This window comes from Felis catus, chromosome C1 (genome assembly GCF_018350175.1).
Source record: "Felis catus isolate Fca126 chromosome C1, F.catus_Fca126_mat1.0, whole genome shotgun sequence".
NCBI classification, from domain to species: Eukaryota; Metazoa; Chordata; class Mammalia; order Carnivora; family Felidae; genus Felis; species Felis catus.
Genome location: NC_058375.1, coordinates 149,015,068 through 149,035,879, shown reverse-complemented (window position 1 = coordinate 149,035,879; position 20,812 = coordinate 149,015,068). Strand labels below are relative to the sequence as shown.

General features: G+C 36.0%; 1 protein-coding gene across 6 annotated transcripts in view; it reads left to right on the top strand.

Annotated features, from left to right (window-relative positions):
• Positions 1 to 20,812, top strand: part of BAZ2B (bromodomain adjacent to zinc finger domain 2B) — a 500,560-nt gene that overhangs the window by 189,654 nt on the left and 290,094 nt on the right. For 5 of the 6 annotated variants that reach the window (XM_023259353.2, XM_023259351.2, XM_045034827.1 and 2 more), the window contains one exon: positions 9,043 to 9,085. The exons of the other annotated variant lie outside the window; for it this stretch is intronic. The gene's annotated coding sequence lies outside the window, so the exon portion shown is untranslated. The remainder of the gene's footprint in view (positions 1 to 9,042; positions 9,086 to 20,812) is intronic. 6 annotated transcript variants of the gene reach the window in all.

Sequence of the window (20,812 nt, the reverse complement as noted above, 5' to 3'; positions counted from 1 at the left end):
TCTTTACCCTCCATTGTAGTACTTGTCACTATGAGAAAGGATAAAATTTGTCTTTTTTGTTGTTTTGTAGGCCTTTACTATTTCTGCATAAGTTCTGTGAAGACAGAGATTTTGTATTTTTCACTGCCATATTTCCAGCACAGAGAACACTCTGTGAGTGAGAAACACTCAATAGTTAATGAACAAGTGAATTGCTTGATATGATTAATGTTTTAATGTGTGTATTAGTGAAAGAAAATTTTTAAGATTGGTTTATGATTTATATAAGATTTCCACTTGTTAATTTTTTATTATTGTGGCAAAATATACATAACATTAAATTTAATGTTTTAACTACTTTTAAATATACAGTTCAATGGCCTTAAGTACATTTACATTGTTGTGCAATCATCACCACCATACATCATTCATCTTCCAAAATTAAAACTGTGTACCCATTAAACAATAACTTCCCATTTGCCCCTCCCCTAGCCCCTGGCAAATCACCATTCTACTTTCTGTTTTATGAATTTGACTATTCAGTGTACCTCTCATATATTGTCTTGTTGTGATTGGCTGTCTTAGTCCTGTTTGGATTACTATAACAAAGTACTATAGACTGGGTGGCTTATAAACAATAGAAATTTGTTTCTCACAATTTTGGAGGCTGGGAAGTCCCAAGATCAAGGTGTGGACAGCTTCAGTATGTGGTTAGGGTCTGCTTCCTGGTTCATAGATGGCTGTCTTTTTCTATAATTTCACATGGTGGAAGGAACAAGGAAGTTCTATGGGTTCTCTTCTATAAGGGCACTAATTCCATTCAGGAGCGTTCGACTCTCATGACCCAATCACCACCCCCCCCTCCCAAAATCCCCACCTTCAAATGCCACCACATTGGGGGTTAGATTTCAACCAATGAATTAGGGGACAGGGGATGGACACAACCCTTAAAATAAGTCAATAAGCATTGCCTTATTTAATTTAGCATAGTGTCTTTAAGATTCATTCAGACTGTGGCTGTTAAATGTTTGTAAGTTGCATTTTTTCATTAAGTACATGCAGTTAGATATATCAGTGCCTTATCCATGTCTTTCATCTGTGTATGTCTAAAAATTTTATAAGCATAATTAACTAAACTTCACAACCTTGGTGTAAAGTAGATAATTATGCTATGGCAAACTAAAGTTGTGAGATTGCCCAAGGTATATAATAAATATATGCCAAAATTCTAAATGAAGATGAAGGTTATGTAATGTATTGTTGAAAGCAGCAGACCAGATTTCTTGTTAATGATCAAATCATTCAAGGTTTCTAAGAAAAAATAGCAGTAATAATTATTTAAACTCCCTTAACATTCATGGCAAAGTTTTAACAGAAAGAGGAAAATATATGCTATCTGAAACCTAGTTTTTGTTATTAGTGATAGCATGTTTAGTTATTGGATCTAATTTTTTTTAAGTTTATTTATTTTGAGAGAGAGAGTGTGGGGCGGTGGGGCGGGGGGGTGTGCGGGCAGAGAGTGAGGGACGGAGAGAGAATCCCAAGCAGGCTTCGCATAGTCAGTGCAGAACCTGATGTGGGGCTCAAACTCACGAACCACGAAACCAGAACCTGAGCCGAAATCAAGTCAGATGCTTAACTGACTCAGCCACCTGGGCACCCCAAACTTATTTTTTTAACTTGTTACATTGCTAACTGCCTCACCAGTCTTCATAGTCTGAATTGGATATTTGAAGGTTTGGATGGGAATAGTTTCATTTCAGTCTTTTAGCTATGGAACATGAAACCCTTAAAAAAAAAAAAGCTGTGAACTTAGGTGCTTGTCTTAATTATTGGCTTGTTCAAGTGAGATGTTTCTGTTTTGCTTTTTTTAAAGGCAGTCTTGTAAGTGGCAAATTTTCGATTGGCATTTGTTGAGAGGACTAAGATGCACTCTGATTTTGATAAAAAGTGAAATCTCCCCGGGGCGCCTGGGTGGCTCAGTCGGTTGGGCGTCTGACTTCGGCTCAAGTGATGATCTCACAGTCCCTGAGTTTGAGCCCCGCGTTGGGCTCTGTGCTGACAGCTCGGAGCCTGGAGCCTGCTTCAGACTCTGTGTCTCCCTCTCTCTCTGCCCCTCCCCTGCTCATGCTCTGTCACTCTCTGTCTCAAAAAATAAATAAAAAACATTTAAAAAAGGTAAAATTTCCCCATAATTATATTCAGATAACATGTTTTAATTTAGTTAATAGTAATTCCTAAAAGCTTTGTCTCTTTGTGTTGCTATAATTTGAGTTGAATTTCCTAAAGAATTTAGAGATATAAAAGTACAGCCAAAACAGCATATAATTTTTCTCAAGTGAAGCTCTTCTTTATGTTACTTCCCCCAAGTGATTAGTTCATTTTTGGATATTGTGTATATATTAACCTCAAGAATGTTTCAATACCGACTAGCAGTCTACCACTTTCTTCCTCTGCTGGGTGACCATTTATGGCTCTAAAGCAGAAACCTATGAACCAGTGAGTAAAGATTTTGAGAAGTGCTAATTAGTGTTGAAAGAGTGGGGTGGTAAAGTTGGGGAAACCATGCAGCTTACATATACTTACATTTTTAAAAGGTTTCACCAAGTCTAACAGCCGGTTGTGCTTCATTTGCCTGGTTTTTATTATCAACAGAATTACGAAGTTACCATCTGAGCTGTAGGGAAACTTCATGTAATCGGGCTTATGTTAGTTGTTTAAAAATTTTGTGAGTTGACTGAATTAAAACTTCTCTACAGAAGTTTCAATCATACATAACAATAAGGACAAACATTTCAAATAAAGTAATTCGTTTTGAGGGGGTGATAGGGTTTTGTGTGTGTGTGTGTGTGTGTGTGTGTGTGTGTGTGTGTGTGTGTTTTGCAGTAAGGAAGGTGAAATTATTGATACATTTTAGTAACTTATGGAAATGTAAATTTGTTTTATAAGAAATGTGAAATCATTGACCATACAAGAAGTGCTTTTTAAATGACCTTTGTTTTATTTGGTTTTATCTCAAGTAGTAGTACTGACAATGAGTTGTTTAATTGAAGAGACTAGTGACTTGGAGAGGGTGACGAAGATTTAGAATCCTGGTAATTCATTTTTAAGGCTTTAAAAGATTACATATGCTTTTTTGTTTTTGCTTTTGGTTTTGTTTAGCATTTAAGGAAGCTCTCTTAAGGGAAATCTCACTTCAGCTCTACGTTGTATATGACAAAGTGAGAGGTTTTAAACTGAAAAACTGTAATTTGCTTTATTCCTAGCCTTCATCACCTTCTAACTCTCTGAGTTTCTCTGGTGTAGATAGGGGCCTTCTGGTTCTTTCTAACAGCAGGGATTGAAATAATCAACAGCAGGTATTGAATTAGAGGTCTACTTAACCTACCAGAAAGCCTGATGAGATCTCCAAAGCCAAACAGTGCCAGCATATAGAACCTAGGCATTAATAATCTTGCTTTTATTGATCAAAAAATTATAAACATTTGGGGCATCTGGGTGGCTCAGTCGGTTAAGCATCTGACTTTGGATCAGGTCATGATTAACACGGTTCATGAGTTTGAGCTCGCATCAGGCTCTGTGTTGACAGCTCAGAACCTGGAGACTGCTTGGATTTCTGTGTCTCCCTCTCTCTCTGCTCCTCCCCCACTCATGCTCTGTCTCTCTTCCAAACTAATTTAAAAAATTACAAGTCAAAATAAAAACTGATGACTTTGGATTGGTGAACCTGTAGGACTCTCTTTCAGTTCTGTAAGTTGTGTGAACACTTTATTTCAGGGAGTCTGTCAGTTGTCAGTTTTAAGGATAGGAAGTTCCATCATTTTTACTAATTCCAGTGTATTTTAGCATGCATTAATGTGCAGTTGCAGAATAATTACAGCTACTGCCTTCATATTCTCTGTGAACAGCAAGGAAAGAAGCACATCAGGTATTTTACTGCATGCCCTGCTTAGACGCAGTTGAAACCGAGGACAGGAGGCATTCAGTGAGTACGATGCACCAAAAATACTGCTTGGGATTGGAATCCATATTTATTCACGCTGCTGTTTTCCTTTCTTTTTCTACCTTGGATTTAGAAATCAGGAAAACAACTTTTAGCCCGGATACCAGTGTTTGCACAGATCAGGAAATTATTTCTATCACTTTATTTGCATGTAAAGTAAAAGTAAATATCTAAATTGATCAGTGCCTATCCAACTTGAGAAAGCTGCTTAACGAAGTTTATATTAATGTTATATAATGTCTATTTTTTTTAACTTTATTTTTTAATTTATTTTGAGAGACAGAGACAGGGTGGGCAGAGAGAGGGGGAGAGAGAGAATTCCAAGTAGGCTCCAAACTGTCAGCATAGAGCCTGATGAGGGGCTTGAACTCATGAACTGTGAGATCATGACCTGAGCCGAAACAAAGAGTCAAATGCTTAGTCGACTGAGCCACCCAGGTACCCATAATGTCTTCTATTTCTATACTCACTTTAGACTAGATAGCAGGCTTTTTTCATATACATTACATTACATGCTCAGTAAAAACTTTTTTTAAAAGTATGTTTATTTATTTTTGAGAGAGAGAGAGTGAGTATTTGAGTTGGGGAAGGGCAAGAGAGAGGAAGAGAGAGTATCCCAAGCAGGCTCTACATTGTCAGCTCAGAGCCCGATGCAGGGCTCGAACTCACAAACTGAGATTGTGACCTGAGCCAAAATCAAGAGTTGGACTCTTAACTAACTGAGCCACTCAGGTGCCCCTACATGCTTAGTTAAAACTTTTGTCTTGCTATTAAGGCTTGCTCATTGTTTTTCTTAAAATAATAAACGAAAACAGTTGATAGCAAAAGAGGTTTGTAAGGATCAAGGCTATCAAAGTTGTTAATAAAATAAATTTCTTTTTTTCCCTATCTTCTGTTGAGGTTTTAGTTATAATAGTACATGTTCTACCCAGCTGAACAAAGTAAATTGAAACTTTTAAATAGCAGGCAATATCAGTGCAATCTGAAAATGTTTAGAATACAGTTCTCCAAAACCCAAGACTGTTTCCTTGTATAAGCCCTATGATACATTAAGGATGGTAAAATAAATCTTTCTTTTTCCCCCCCCCACCAAACATAAACTTGAAAGTTACTCAAAGATAAGATAGTTCCCCTCCAAATTTGGAGCAATTTTTCTGAAATGAACATACCCTATACAACACAGTTGAGGGTTTTTTTTTCCCATTTCTTTTTATTTTTTTTAATTTTTTTATGTGTATTTATTTTTGAGAGAGAGGGAGAGACAGAGCGTGAGCAGGGGAGGGGCAGAGAGAGAGGGAGACACAGAATCTGAAGCAGACTCCAGGCTCTGAGCTGTCAGCACAGAGCCCGAACTTATGAACCATGAGATCATAACCTGAGCCGAAGTCAGAAGCTCATCCGACTGAGCCACCCAGGCTCCCCTTTTTCCATTTCTAAAAACTAGAGAAAAACATTTTCAAATATTTAGAAGAATCACTTACAGTTCAGTCTTGATATGGTGCTCTAATATGGTAGCCGCTATCTACCAGTGGTTATTTAAATCTAAATTAAAAATAATTAAAATTAATTAAAATTTAAAAGCCAGTTGCTTAGTCATAGTAACAATATTACAAGTGCTCAATAGTCACATTTGGCTGTGGCTAGGTATTGGACAGCACAGATACTGAACATTCCCATCATTGCAGAAAGTTCCATTGCACAGCACTGGATAAAGTATTCCATTGGTGGTGATGACATTTTTACCAGTTTCCTCAGTAGTTTCCTTGTATTTACAAGTATTTTGTCCTTACCTTCTAAAAAAAGGTATTATTATCAAAGCCTGTGGATTTTTTTTTTTTTTACTTATCAAATAATTTCCCTAATTAAAAAAATAATGGTCAGGATTTGAAATAGCTAGATGATGGTAGAAACATGTTTAGATTTTTAAAAAAGTTTTTGGTAAACCTTAAAAATGCATGCCAAAAGATGTGTAGTTGTGAATCTTTAGAAAGAGAATGATAGAAGCAGGCTTTCCATGTGTGCAGTCTAAGACTGCCAAAACTGAAACGGCCTACAAGTAGCATATGACTTGTGAGATTATTTTTCTTCTCTTGTTTTTTCTTTTTCTTTCCTTTCCTTTTCTTTTCTTTTTTTTCTTTTTCTTTTTTTTTTTTTTTTTTTTGAGAGAGAGCGCATGTGTGCACACAGGGGAGGGTCAGAGGGAGAAGGGAAGATGTGGGGCTCAGTCTCACAACCCTGAGATCATTACCTGAGCTGAAATCGAGAGTCAGATGCTGAACCGAGTGAGCCACTCAGGCTCCCCATGTGAAATTATTTTTCTTATGTAAATTTTAGAAATAATATTATAGGGGCACCTGGGGGGCTCAGTCGGTTAAGCGTCCGACTTCAGCTCAGGTCATGATCTCGCAGTCTGTGAGTTCGAGCCCCGCGTTGGGTCCTGTGCTGGCAATTCGGAGCCTGGAGCCTGCTTTGGATTCTGTGTCTCCCTCTCTCTCTGCCCCTCCCCCACTCATGCTCTGTCTCTCTCACTCTCAAAAATGAATAAATGTTAAAAAAAATATATTTTTTATTGTATAACCACACCTTGAAAAGAGCATAGAACACAGCAAAAACATTAAATATTTAATGACTATTGTTTAAGTGAATTTTAGAGTTAAGCAGCATATATTCCTATCTTCAGTTTGAGTGAAGGGAGAAAAAGTAGGTATTGTATCCATTTATTCCTTTGAATCTTTTCAATACGCTGGGTGGGGATAGGAATCCTTACTTTGTGTATGTTGAGACTTTTGTGGTGCTGTCAGGTGAAGGTTAAGACTTGAGTGTGTTAAAATCAATTATATAAAGAAAGACTGTGTTTTGGGGCAGAAGAAGAGGAAAAATAAAGACAGTTATATGCTAATTACTTGAAAAATGTTTATATAATTGTATATCTTGACTTATCCCACAGTTTAACACTGGCAGGTGTTTTCTGGGGGTAAATTTGGTTGAGATTTTCTCTGCATATTTACTGGAATGGTGACTTGTGGAGAAAAAGCACATAACCAATATATTAGTTGACTTATGTTTTCATAAAATTTAATATTACTTTTTATATATGAATATGCATTGAATATATTTCCTAGTTTCAAGATGATTTTAAAGAACTACCTTTCCTTGTAAAAGCCACTTAGGGTTTTTATGAGAAGCTTTAAGGTTTGTCTGATTTTATCTGGTGTTATTTTAACTTCATGTACTTTTTTTTTTGCATTTGCAAGTACCCAGTAAAACGTATATATTTTTTAAGACAATTTTTTTAATGTTTATTTATTTTTGAGAGAGAGAGAGATAGAGATAGAGTACAAGTTGGGGAGGGACAGAAAGAGAGGGGAGACACAGAATTCAAAGTAGGCTCTAGCTCTGAGCTGTTAGCTCAGAGCCTGATGTGGAGCTTGAACCCACAAACCATGAGATTATGACCTGAGCTGAGGTTGGATGCTCAACAGACTGAGCCACCCAGGCGCCCTCACTAGTTCTTTATAGATAGTCTTAATTACCTTGTATTTTTTCCCCCAAGAAATAAAAAATAAAATGGAACATTTATCTTTTATTCAATCACAAATATTGTTTGAATGTAACTTTAAAAAAACTTTAATACCTTTTTGAATTACAGAGTTTTATAGAAAGTATAATTGCTTCTTTCATAAGACTTTTTGTGTTGACACATTATCATCACAAGACTGGCTTGTTTTTGGTTTTGTTTGTTTGTTTAAAGTGGGGCTTGGACTCAGGACCCTGAGATTAAGAGTCAGTTGCTCTACTGACTGAGCCAGCCAGGCTCCCCATAAGACTGCTTTTTATATTGATTTAAGTTGAGAGCATAATGCTAGGAAGTAGCTCCTTGAAGGCAGGTCTTTGGATACAGAGGGTAATGTGTTTGTTGGCAGAATGGAATGGATAAAAGGTGTGAGGTAAAAAAGGAACCAAGGAAACTCAGTTCTGTGTGCTTGGACAAATCATGTATACTGTCTACCATCTATTTTCCATGAGTGTATAATAAAAAATATCTCTTTCCCACTACTTTGAAGGAATTGCTATGAGGATCTGATGAAATATTATATGAAGGCCCGTTACGAATATTAGAACACCATAACATTGTGTTATTTTTTAACATGAAACATTTAAAAGCTTGCCTGGGGCACCTGGGTGTCTCTGTCAATTAAGCGTCCAACTTTGGCTCAGGTCATGATGTCACATTTTGTGAGTTCAAGCCCCGTGTCAGGCTCTGTGCTGACACCTCAGAGCCTGGAGCCCGGTTTGGATGCTGTGTCTCTTTCTCTCTCTGCCCCTCCCCTGCTCTTTCTCTCTCTCTCTGTCTCTCTCAAAAATAAATAAACATTAAAAAAAAACTAAAAGCTTACCTGAAACCATGCCTTACTAACTGAGAAATTTCTAAAAGCTTTGATTTTACAGAGATAAGAACTCTAAGCTATCTACAGTTCAGGAAATAGTTTCACTTGTAACTTCCTTGGGATTTATAGTGTATAGTTGTTTCCCAATGATATTTTCAGTCTTTACTAGTTTTGTCACTCTTCATAAGGATGAGCATAAAGCTCTTTCTCCTATTAATTGATAATAAATTGATCACATTCTAGCCATAAAATGAACTGCTAATCTGATCATAGAGAAAAAGTTATCTATAAACAGTAACACTCTTTTGCTTGTAGTATATTTAACACACTGTGATTCTCTTCTTAGTAAATATTTGAAAACAAATAAAACTAACCCAAATGTCCTATAGGGTATTACTAATACGTTACATTATGGTAACCCTGGGGTGTTGCTGATTATAAACAGAACATAATTTACCATGCTATAATAAATAATGACCTATAAAAAAAACCGCAAGTGCTTCATGCTTTATTTGTGCCATGCCAATTGTACTTTCCCTGCCAACTTTAGATTAATTTAAATATGACTTATGGCATCAAGGAAGACAAAAATACTAAACTAACATTTTAGTTTCTGAAATTACGTACTCAAATATGATTCAGCTGAATGCTATTTCTGTTTTCCTATTGCAGATTTCTCAACAGTGATGTCACAAGATTGACCACATTGATCACAGTAAGACTAAAACAATAATTAAGCTTTTAAGGATGTTTTGTTTTCTCCAGAATAACACTTGAGTTGGAAATTATTTATAATTTTAAATTATTATTCTTTCGGGGCGCCTGGGTGGCGCAGTCGGTTAAGCGTCCGACTTCAGCCAGGTCACGATCTCGCGGTCCGTGAGTTCGAGCCCCGCATCGAGCTCTGGGCTGATGGCTCGGAGCCTGGAGCCTGTTTCCGATTCTGTGTCTCCCTCTCTCTCTGCCCCTCCCCCGTTCATGCTCTGTCTCTCTCTGTCCCAAAAATAAATAAAAAACGTTGAAAAAAAAATAAAAAATAAATAAAAAATAAATTATTATTCTTTCATTCAACAGCCAATTGAATGTTTACATTTTCAATGAACCACATCTCATGCTTGTAGTTATTTAAATACTTTTAAAATATTGCTTTAAATGATTTAAAAACATTTAAAATGAAAATTACTTTTAATTTATACCTGAAATGTGCTCGCTTCGGCAGCACATATACTAATTTATACCTGAAATTATGTGCCTAATTATATTAATGTGTTTCAGTGTGAATCATAATCTGAACATCATCTTTTAACATTTTTTTTACTAAAAAATAGCAGAACATTTAAGGTGACTCCACATTAGGAAAAAAATTACAAAAATAAAGTTACTTGAGACTGTAATCACAAGACTGTGAAAACAGCCTTGAAAGGATTCTTAGGCTTGCTTAAATTTTTCATTGATATTTGAATGACTTATAGAGAGTCTTCCAAATATGGAGAGTTGTTGAAAACAGATCTCATAAGTAACTGACACTTTTCCTCTTTAATTTTAAACTGTTAATTTCTACTATATATAAGGAAATATGTTTCTTAATGAAAAAACTTTATCCAAGGCCATGATCCACATTATTGTAAAATTGTAAATAGTAAAATCTGAATTACAGTAATGAGATTTTATAGTATTTTTGAAAAATTCTTTTAAATGACAGAGAAATAAATTTAGAGTAAATCATTTATACAGTCTGCTTCTTTAATCCTGTTCTAATTGTTCACTAATTATAGAAGCAATAATTATCAGAAATGTAAATTCATGTGTAATCTTTGTGTTTATGTTTTAGCACTTATTTTGAAAACTGGTTTGTTTTTTAAGGTTAACATTTTTCAGAGGCCACGGAGAATTTTATTGTATTTTTAAAGACTTTATCATCATCGAGTATACAGATGTTCAGATGTTTACGGAATGTTCATTTATTTTCCTAGGGGATCAAGTTGGCTATCTCTGATTTGTAGCTCTTTCCTTGTTTGTTTTTTCTTAATCAGAACTTTATTATCCTAACTGAATAGTTTACAACAAGATATTAACATATTTCTGTAGTAACCTTCTGTTTATATCTAGTACTTTACAATCAAGGAGATTAACATTAGAATCAGATGAAAAAGGTTTTCAATTTGAAAATGCTGACTTTTACTGTACATTTTTAGGGTAATATTAAGAGAGTATGTAATTGCAGCTGTTCTAAATTCAAGAATTTCAGGAAAAGAGGTACTATCCAATATTATCAAATATTAAATAAGTTAAAGACTAAGAAGTATTCATTTGAGATGTTCATAAGTGACTAATAAGAGGAACCCTTACTTTGTAATAATATCAGGACTTTGAGGCCTTCTCCAGCCCCTTGAGTCAAGAAAAGAGGGTAGATTTCAACACTGATTCAGGCTTAGGGGACTATGGACAGAGTAGTTCAAGTATTGACCATGGGATAGAAATAAAGTGAGGCCGGGGAAGGGCTGATATGTTCAAAGAAAATGGAGAGGGTAAGGGACTAGTCAGAAGTAGATAAGCTGATGAAATCAGATGATAAAGTAATAGCTAAAAGAATAGAATATTGTGGTTAGGGAGGGGTATATTACAGATTGTTTCAGAGTTGAAGCTGTAATGAGTTTTTATATATTATATAGTATACATCTTTTATACTTTTTTCCCCAGAGAATTTCTGTTTTTCCCATGTTGTAATTCACAGAAATGTCCAAATCTAATCTCCCATCTTCCTGGCCATTATCAATTCCCTTGAAGCCTATACATCTCAGTTTAATCTTACTAAAACACTGCTCTCTTTCGTTTCTCTGCTTGAAGATGTTCAGTGACTTCGCTTTTCCTACAAGATCAACTCTAGATATTCTAACTTGGTATTTAAGCTCCCTCCTCAATTTGGCTCTAGCATATTTCCCAGCCAAATATCCTATTATTCAAGAAGAAGAATCCTACACTCTACCCTGTGTGGACTCTACTCCATGTTGAATATTCATTTTGGTTCCATACTTCCTTTTCCCCAGAATATTCCTTTTGTTTTTTTTATTTTATTTTTAAGTAATCGCTACACCCAACATGAGGCTTAAACTCACAACCCTGAGATCAGGAGTTGCATGCTCTACCAACTGAGCCAGCCAGGTGCCCCTCCCTAGAATATTCTTTTCCTTTCAGGCTTTTAATTTTTTCTGATGATTTCAAACTTCTCTTCTAATGCCCTGTCCACATGTAATCATGTGTTCGAGGCCTTCCCTAATCATCCTAATTGAAAGTGATTCTCTCTCCTTAGTAGTTTGGTAATGCTTAATTTTTTATTCCTATGTTACTGATGATATATATTCTCTTGTATTTTACATATTTTAATACATTTATTCCAGCTGTGCTCACTAAATGAGTATTCAGCAAATGTTTGCCGGTAATCAAAAATGCCTAAGAAAGAGCTAAGTTAAATCGTATCTTTAGTTTTCCTATATTAAAATAGAAATAAGTATATTAATATATGGATATCCAAAATTGAACCACAGGAAGCAAGGTGGATGGGAAAGAATGTAGATTTTAGAACTAGAAGGAGTTCAAGTACTGATGCAACTGTATACTAGGTATGTGACCTTCAGCAAATCAGCCTCCTTGTGCCTCAGTGTCTTCACCTCTAAAATGTGTTACATTTAAAAGGATTACTATGCAAAATGTAAATATAATGTTCATTAACTTTCCTCCCTCTTAACTTTATATATGTCTTCTTGACATTTAGATAAAGGTGCATAAAATCAGCTGTAAAGATCAGGGATATACCCCAAACATCCGAATTTATCTTACATATTGTGGTCCTTTTTTTTTTTTTTTTTAACTTTTTAAAGCTTATTTATTTATTTTGAGAGAGACAGAGAGAGTGCGAGCAGGGGAGGGGCAGAGAGAGAGGGAAAGAGAGAGAATCCCAAACAGGCTTGGCACTGCCATCGCAGAGCCCGATACAGGGCTCAAACCCACAAAACCATGAGATCATGACCTGAGCCGAAACCCAAGAGTCAGATGCTCAACTGACTAAGCCACTCAGGTGCCCCAATATGGTGGTCCTTTTTATCTGTAAGTAAAAAAAAGTTTTTTAAATATTTATTTTAAGAGAGAGAGAGAGCACACACAGGGGAGGGGCAGAGAGAGAAGGAGGCAGAGAATCCCAAGCAGGCTGTGCACTGTCAGGGCAGAGCCTGATGCAGGGCTCAAACTCATGAACCGTGAGATAATGACCTGAGCTGAAATCAAGAGCCCGAGGTGTAACCAATTGAGCCACCCAGGAGCTCCTTGTCTGTAAATTTCAATAAATGAATTTCTACTTTCTATGTTATATATATTTATAACTTAATTGACATATAAATTCCTGGGAGGAGGTTGATTAGATGTTTTGATATGATGTGGTTTTATTTAGGGAAAGAGAGTCAGACCTTACAGGATACCAACATCTTAAAAGGCCAGAAAGGATTTGAGAATGGTTCAGATTGTGCTACATTCCCCTTATACACAGTTGAGAAAACCAAGGTTCACAGAATTTGAAGGGAGATAATATACGAAATGGTAAAGAACATGAACTGAGGTCAGAAAAACCTTTGTTTAAGTTTGCGGTCTGATACTTCTATAGCTGTTGTGATCTTGAGACAATTACACACTCTTAAGATCTAGTTTTTTCCTCTCTAAAGCAGAGATAATATTTATATCTCTAGGACTGTTGTGAATATTAAGTGACATAATGCTTAGGAAACATAGCACAGAGGCTGATACGTATTAGATTCTTTTGACCCCTCATCATAGACATCACCTGTGAAGTTACTTTACCAGAGTCACCTAGTGTGACATCTTGGCCTAAACTTGCTTTTGCTTTCTTCCACCATACTTCTTTAGTGTTCTGTTTTGTGATCACCATTACTTGATTAAAAAATATCTGTAAGCAGCATTTATAGGAAGTAAGATAAAATAACTCATATATTTTTTTCTTCTTGTATCTTTCCAAATTCTCCCTCTTCTTTGGGAGTATTTATGCAATTTCACTTACATGCAGTTTTGTTCATATGTACTTTCACTAATACAGTGGCTTTATTTTACTTTTCACTTCACATTTTACTACATGTTTTAATCTGTTACAAAGCAACTTTTAAAATAATTGAAATGGCCTTTTCTGTTTTTTATTAATATTCCTGTTTTTCCCTTGGTAATTTTATTATAAATATTCCTTAAATTTTATAGAGACAAATATCTACTAATAGAAATGTTTCATTTAAAAATTAACATTTAGAAGGAATTATTACATAATTTTTAGTGTACACACTTAGAAATATTGGTGGTAGATAGCAAATTTAAAATGTCAGATACCTATGACAGATAAGATAAAATGAAATACAGCAGTGATTGTTAGTTGTTCCCTAATGTTGATTCCCCTCCCCCTTTGCACTAATGTTTTCCCCAGAATATCAATACCTGGAATAAAAATATCTCCCAATTTCCCTTGCATCTTATTCATGTGACTAAGTCTTGGCTAGAGATAAGTAAACAGCAGTAATGTGTGCAACTTGAAAAAATAGTCTTAAAGGAAGAGGTACATTCCCTCTTTTTCCCCCCTGTTCTCCTTGCTGGCTAAAATGTGGACATGATAATTGGAAGTGAGTGGAAACTACAAACTAAGAATAGGCAAAGCAAGGACGCTTGGTTGGCTCAGTCAGTTAAGCGTCCTACACTTGCTTTTGGCTCAAGTCATGATCTCACAGTTCGTGGGATTGAGCCCTGCATTGGGCTCTGCACTGACAGTGTGGAACCTGCTTGGGATGCTCTCTCTCTCCCTCTTCCTGCCCCTCCCCCAATCTCTCTCTCTCTCTCTCTCTCTCTCTCTCTCTCTCTCTCAAAATAAATAACAAAAAAAGAAACAAAGAATGGGCAAAGCAATAAGATAGAAAGTTTCTAATATGTTCAGTTGTCATTGTGTCTACACTAGCCTGTCTCCATCTGGGCTTCCTTGACATGACAGAGATATGCTTTTTTTTGTAAGCCACTGGTTTTGGATTTTCTGTCAGACATGGCCAAAACTAATCCTGACACACCAAAATAATTTGACAAAGTTCATGCCGTTTTTAAATGTCTTTGATTTGTTTATATTTTATTTATTTTTATTGAATTCTGCTGCCTTGTTAAAAAAATTTTTAATGTTTATTTATTTTTGAGAGAGAGAGATAGAGAAACATAAAGTGTTAGTGGGGAAGGGGCAGAGAGAGGGAGACCCAGAATCTGAAGCATGCTCCAGGCTCCAAGCTGTCAGCACAGAGTGGGTTGTGGGGCTCGAACCCACGAACCGTGTGATCATGAACTGAGCCAAAGTCAGACGTTTAACCAACTGAGCCACCCAAGCACCCCATTTTTGATAGCTTGATAGAAAATAGAATTATTCACTGTGTCTAGGAGACTAAAGAAACCTTTACAGAGAAGAGGATGACATAGGGCTAGATGTTTGAAGTATGAATTAGAAGAAAACACTAATTCCAAAAGATATATGCACCTGTGTTTAATGGAGCATTATTTACAATAGCCAAGATACAGAAGCAACCTAAGTGTCTATTAATAGATGAACGGTAGAGAAAATTGTGTCATATGTGTGTGCATGCACGTGTACACACACACACACACACACACACACACACACCACCACCACACTCCACTGGGCTATTATGCACCCATACAAAGGATGAGATTGTGCCATTTGTGACAACATGGATAGACCTAGAGGGTATTATGCTAAGGCTGAGAAAGACAAGTACCATATGATTGCACTTATATGTAGAAAATACTCTCGAAACAAAACAAAACAAATGAAAAAACAAAAAGTAGATCAGACCTATAAATACAGAGAACAAACTGGTGGTTGCAGGTGGGAGGTTGGGGGCGGGGAATGAGCAAATGAGGGAAGCGTAGTGGGAGACATAGGCTTTCAATCATGGAATGACCAAATCACAGGAATAAGAGGCACAGTTTAGGAGTATAGCCAGTGATGTTATAATAGTGTCATATGGTGACAGGTGGTAGCTACACTTTGGTGCATAATGTATACACTTGTTGAATCGTTATGTTGTACACCTGAAACTAATGTAATATTTTGTGTCAACTATACTCAAAATAAAAAGGTTTTTTTTAAGGAAGAGAATCCAGAAAGAGGAAATATGCATATATATTTGGAAAGGGCATATGTTCAGGGACACGCAAATATTTGGGTCCAATACTGTTGAAATGTAAAATTTGAGGAAGTAACTGAGCCTAAAGTTTAGATCTTGTAGGAATTTACTTACCAAGATGTTTGGTAAATGCTAGGTATCTAACAAAGATTTCTTTTAATATTAATCATTTTAATATTATACATGGTTTTTCCAGGAAATATTTTAAGATGTTTTAAGTAATCTCTACACCCAACATGGGGCTCAAACTCACAACCCCAAGATCAAGAGTTTTATGCTCTACTGACTGAGTCAGCCAGGTACCCCTCCATTAAATATTTTAAAGATAAATATATTTTATGTAAGTGTTGAAGAAGGAAGACCAAAACTAATATTTCTTTATTCACTGCTTTTTAAGATGGTAAGTGCTTTCTATTTGAGCCTTTAACAATTTTAGAAGACCTGTTATTACGTTTTACAGATAACTAGACTATGACTCAGAAAGGGCAAGAGTCTTTCCCAATGTGATTTATTAGTTAAGTCATTGTTTGCAAAGTACAGAAATCAACCATTTCTAGAGCAAGTCTGGTATGTATTAAGTGACTTTTATTTTTCTACTTTTTTAATACCAAAAGTAGATGTATGTTTGGGTAAAAGACTCCTCCCCCGAGATGCATCTCCTGCAAACTTGTACCATTATACCATTAATGGAGCTAAAAGCATGCATGATGTTCCCCATGTGAGTGACTGCAGGTATAAATGACACCATGCTGCAGAGACCCAAGTCAGCTTCTTTGAACAAGAGGAAGTGTGCAGTGTTACACACTCACTTGGTTTAAAGATCAGTTCTCACTTGAAAATTCTAAATGAGCTACTGCTTAATTTGCCTAAAAAAAGAAAAAGGCAGTAACTTAACATAGTCTAGAAGTAATCATGGAAGCATGAGAGAATATAAAAGAGTTTTCTGCTTTGGTTTGGTGGTTTTTTGCTATAATCAGTAGTGAGTATAGAACCTAGACTAGGTGAATGTTTTCTGAATGGAAGTGACTTGAAATTTAATCTTGTTAGTACATCATTCTCTTCGCTCACGCTTTCTAGAACACCAGTGAAGACTTCCAAATGTTAGTCAAGGAGCAGATAAAATACAAATATAATCTTCAAAAACTTTTTAGATTTGAGAGAGGACTGTTGTTATAGACTGGATTGTGGAATTATCAAATTTGATTCTTATTACTTTTCTATACATATACAAATAAAAAACTGTAGAAGAGAAAAGATTTTGATAAAAATGGAAAATTCTTATTGTATATAGCATCAAAAAGGCCCTAGTTAGCATGTCAGGGATGTTAAGAAAACAGTTTAACTCATACAAATATTCCTGATGCTGTCCTTATATGAATGCATTTTTCAAACGCATTTTAAATACATCAATAGGTGTATTTCCATCATAACATAAAGTAGTACAAGTAGTACTGCGTGCAAAGTATGCCATCTATTTTGTGAATAGCACATCTAATATTTATAATTTTATTCTCTGATTTGCTTTCTTCTCAGGAAAAACTACTCAACTTTTGTTCATACCATTCATGGCTTTTGTCTCTTTATTGTCCTGATTACTGAATATTTCTGGGTGTCTTTTTTCTTCTTCACTCTAGTTGTTTCATAGTTTTAGTGTCAAACCTACAGAAAGGACATTTGAGAAAACTTACACATTTGGCAGTGATCTCAAATGTCACGGTTCCCCTCAAATGTTACCTCCTCCTTAAAACCTCTGGATCCATTTGCAGTTGGAATTAATATCCTCATCGTTTCTGCCTTTCTAGTATTTGTTACTTCTGTCACAGCATTGTTCTGCAGCACTACCTTGGACCTGAGTATGTAGATATATTTTCTGTGGAGAGAGAGAGAGAGTTTGCTACAATAATTTACAAATGTTAATATAAAAGAAAATTAACACAAGCATTTTTTTTTAATCACCTGGGATACTTACCTTATAACCAATTACTACCAGTACTTTCAGGACTAGGACTGTCTTTAATTATGTCAGTCTAATGAGAAAAGAACAAAAATATATTTGACATGTGCAAGTGGTTTGTTTGTATCAAGTGAAGGCCAGATGACATCGGAGGGAACTAAATTAAAGCTTTGTAGCAGTTTGAGTAGAAAGAAATGGTGGGAATATTAAATCATTCAGGGAACACTAGATTATAAGATAGGCATGCCAAACTCAAATGTAACTAGAAAATAATGGGGAAGCAGCAGTCAGTACCATATTCCATCATGTTGAGTACAATGATTTTATTTTAGAAGAGACATCATATGATACCAGTTAGTTTTATAGTTCTTATGGGCACACTTTGTAAATTTGTTTTGGTACTATGTTGAATTAGATCTAGTAGCAAGAAGAGTTTATGCTTATTCATAGTTTTTGTTTTCTCTGTATTTCAGTAATATAAGATTTAGTTAATTTCAGTCTACCCGTGTGTTCAGAAAGCATTTTTTCTCCCTTTGTAAGGGTCTATACATAACTTAAGCTTCAGAAACATTCTTATAAAGCTCTTACCTGCCTTATGAGTTGTATGTTTGGCTATTTCACCTGTTAGACTGTAAAGTCCTTACCATCTGGTAAAGGCATTGATTTTTATTCATTCTTGCAGTTCCCTTAGAGTCTGTTAGAATGCTTTGCTTCCAGTAGTGGCACAGCAAAAATGTATTCAGTAAACTGTCCTATGTTAGTGTGTCTCTTAGTGTGATCATTTCAGATTGAACTGGAATGGATAAATATATAGAAAACATATGGAGACCATGCACTTTGACAATTTGAAAGTCATACAAGTTAGTAAATTCTTCTTTTTTAAAAAAAAATTTTTATTTCAACGTTTATTTATTTTTGGGACAGAGAGAGACAGAGCATGAACGGGGGAGGGGCAGAGAGAGAGGGAGACACAGAATCGGAAACAGGCTCCAGGCTCTGAGCCATCAGCCCAGAACCTGACGCGGGGCTCGAACTCACGGACCGCAAGATCGTGACCTGGCTGAAGTCGGACGCTTAACCGACTGCGCCACCCAGGCGCCCCTAAATTCTTTTTTTTAAATTAAATATCCCCTAGGATTTTGATCGCTTACCGTGTTGCATGAATTACTTTGATTTGACAAAGGATCTCTAGGGTAGTAGGGGGAGAATGAAAGATTACATGGCAGGTTAGAACTGAATGTGAAGATGTAACCAGCATGCTTCAGGGAATAAGATGATGCATCATTGCAAAAATGTAGTTTTATGTAGTTAGGGCAGCTTGAGAACATTGGTTTCCCAAGGAAGAGGAGACACAGGAGAATGGAATGGAAAGGGATATGGGAAAGCGCCAAAGATGCCATCTTGTACTTTTGGGGTACTTCCTGAAGCCACAGTACCTAGGCAGTGTTCTCTTTAGCTTAGGTGGAATTAAAACTGGCATAAATTTTAAATCCTCTAGGGTAGTAGAGTAAGTACATTTTCTACCTTTCTAATTCTCTTATAGTAGATTTTTGCATCATGTTGCCACAACATAGAGTTTAGTCATCTTACTAACATCTTAAGCATCTTCCCATTTTCTACTTAAATTGAATTACCTATTCCTAAATTATAGAGCCATTCAAAGTTAGCTTTGTTCTGTCTATGGAACTTTCCAACACACAGATTGTTTTCTATTCGGAACATTCTTATGACCAGAACATACAGTGATGATTTTTTCTGTGTGCCTTTTTCCATACATCATTTCCTTTGCTTGAAGTGTTGTTACCTCTCTTTATCCAATGCCAATTCATTCCAGGAGTGGTCTTCTAGTCTTTTATGAAAACTCTGACCTTCACTGAGCTCCCTTTCCTCTCAACATTTTATCTTTATTTCCTGCCCACAGACTTCTCTTTTAAATTTTAGAACCCCTGTTTCCAGTTCCTTGCTATCCCACAGGCACTAAATTTAACATTTCTAAACTTGAACACATTCTCTTCCAATTTCCCCAAAACCTTTTCCTTTTTATATACTCCCTGTGTTGGTCAGTGACATCAACATTCACTCAGCCACCCAAGCCAGAAATACTAGTTATTCTTAACTACTTCTTCAAAAATTCCTTAAAAAAATTTTTTTAATCTTTGTTTATTTTTGAGAGACAGAACATGAGCGGGGGGTGGGGGCAGAGAGAGAGGGAGACACAGAATGTGAAGCAGGCTCCAGGTTCTGAGCTGTCAGCACAGAGCCCAACATGGGGCTCGAACTCATGAAACATGGGATCATGACCTGAGCCAAACTTGAACGTTTAACCAACTGAGCCACCCAGGTACCCCTTTCTTCAAAAATTCTTATCTTGTTTAATATCAAATCCTATTGATTGTCTACAGGCAGTATGATAATAAGAGCCAATGTTTATGGAGTGTTTGCTGTGTTCCAGGTACTAATTTAAGAATTTGATATGTAATAACTCATTCAGTCTTCCTAACGACTTTATTTATTCCTGTTTTATGTAAGAAAGACATCTATTAGCTAACAAAAGTACATACCACCACCATGAAGCTGTCCATCCAATTTAAAACAATAGGAAAAAACATTGAATATGATTAAGAAATAGTAAGGGCTGCATGACATATTAAGTGACATCAGGGAGATAAAATTAGAATAAGTTCACACTGGCAAGCTCTAAAAGACAAAATACCTATTTTCTTCAACTAAAATATTAATGGCTTGGGGATGTGGTGGAAGCAGTTACAGATTAACAGAGTTTGAAAGACATATCAGCCAATTCTTTTTTTTTTCTTTTTTTTTTATATATGAAATTTATTGACAAATTGGTTTCCATACAACACCCAGTGCTCATCCCAAAAGGTGCCCTCCTCAATATCCATCACCCACCCTCTCCTCCCTCCCACCCCCCCATCAACCCTCAATTTGTTCTCAGTTTTTAACAGTCTCTTATGCTTTGGCTATCTCCCACTCTAACCTCTTTTTTTTTTTTTTTTTCCTTCCCCTCCCCCATGGGTTCCTGTTAAGTTTCTCAGGGTCCACATAAGAGTGAAACCATATGGTATCTGTCTTTCTCTGTATGGCTTATTTCACTTAGCATCACACTCTCCAGTTCCATCCACGTTGCTACAAAAGGCCATATTTCATTTTTTTCTCATTGCCACGTAATATTCCATTGTGTATATAAACCACAATTTCTTTATCCATTCATCAGTGGATGGACATTTAGGCTCTTTCCATA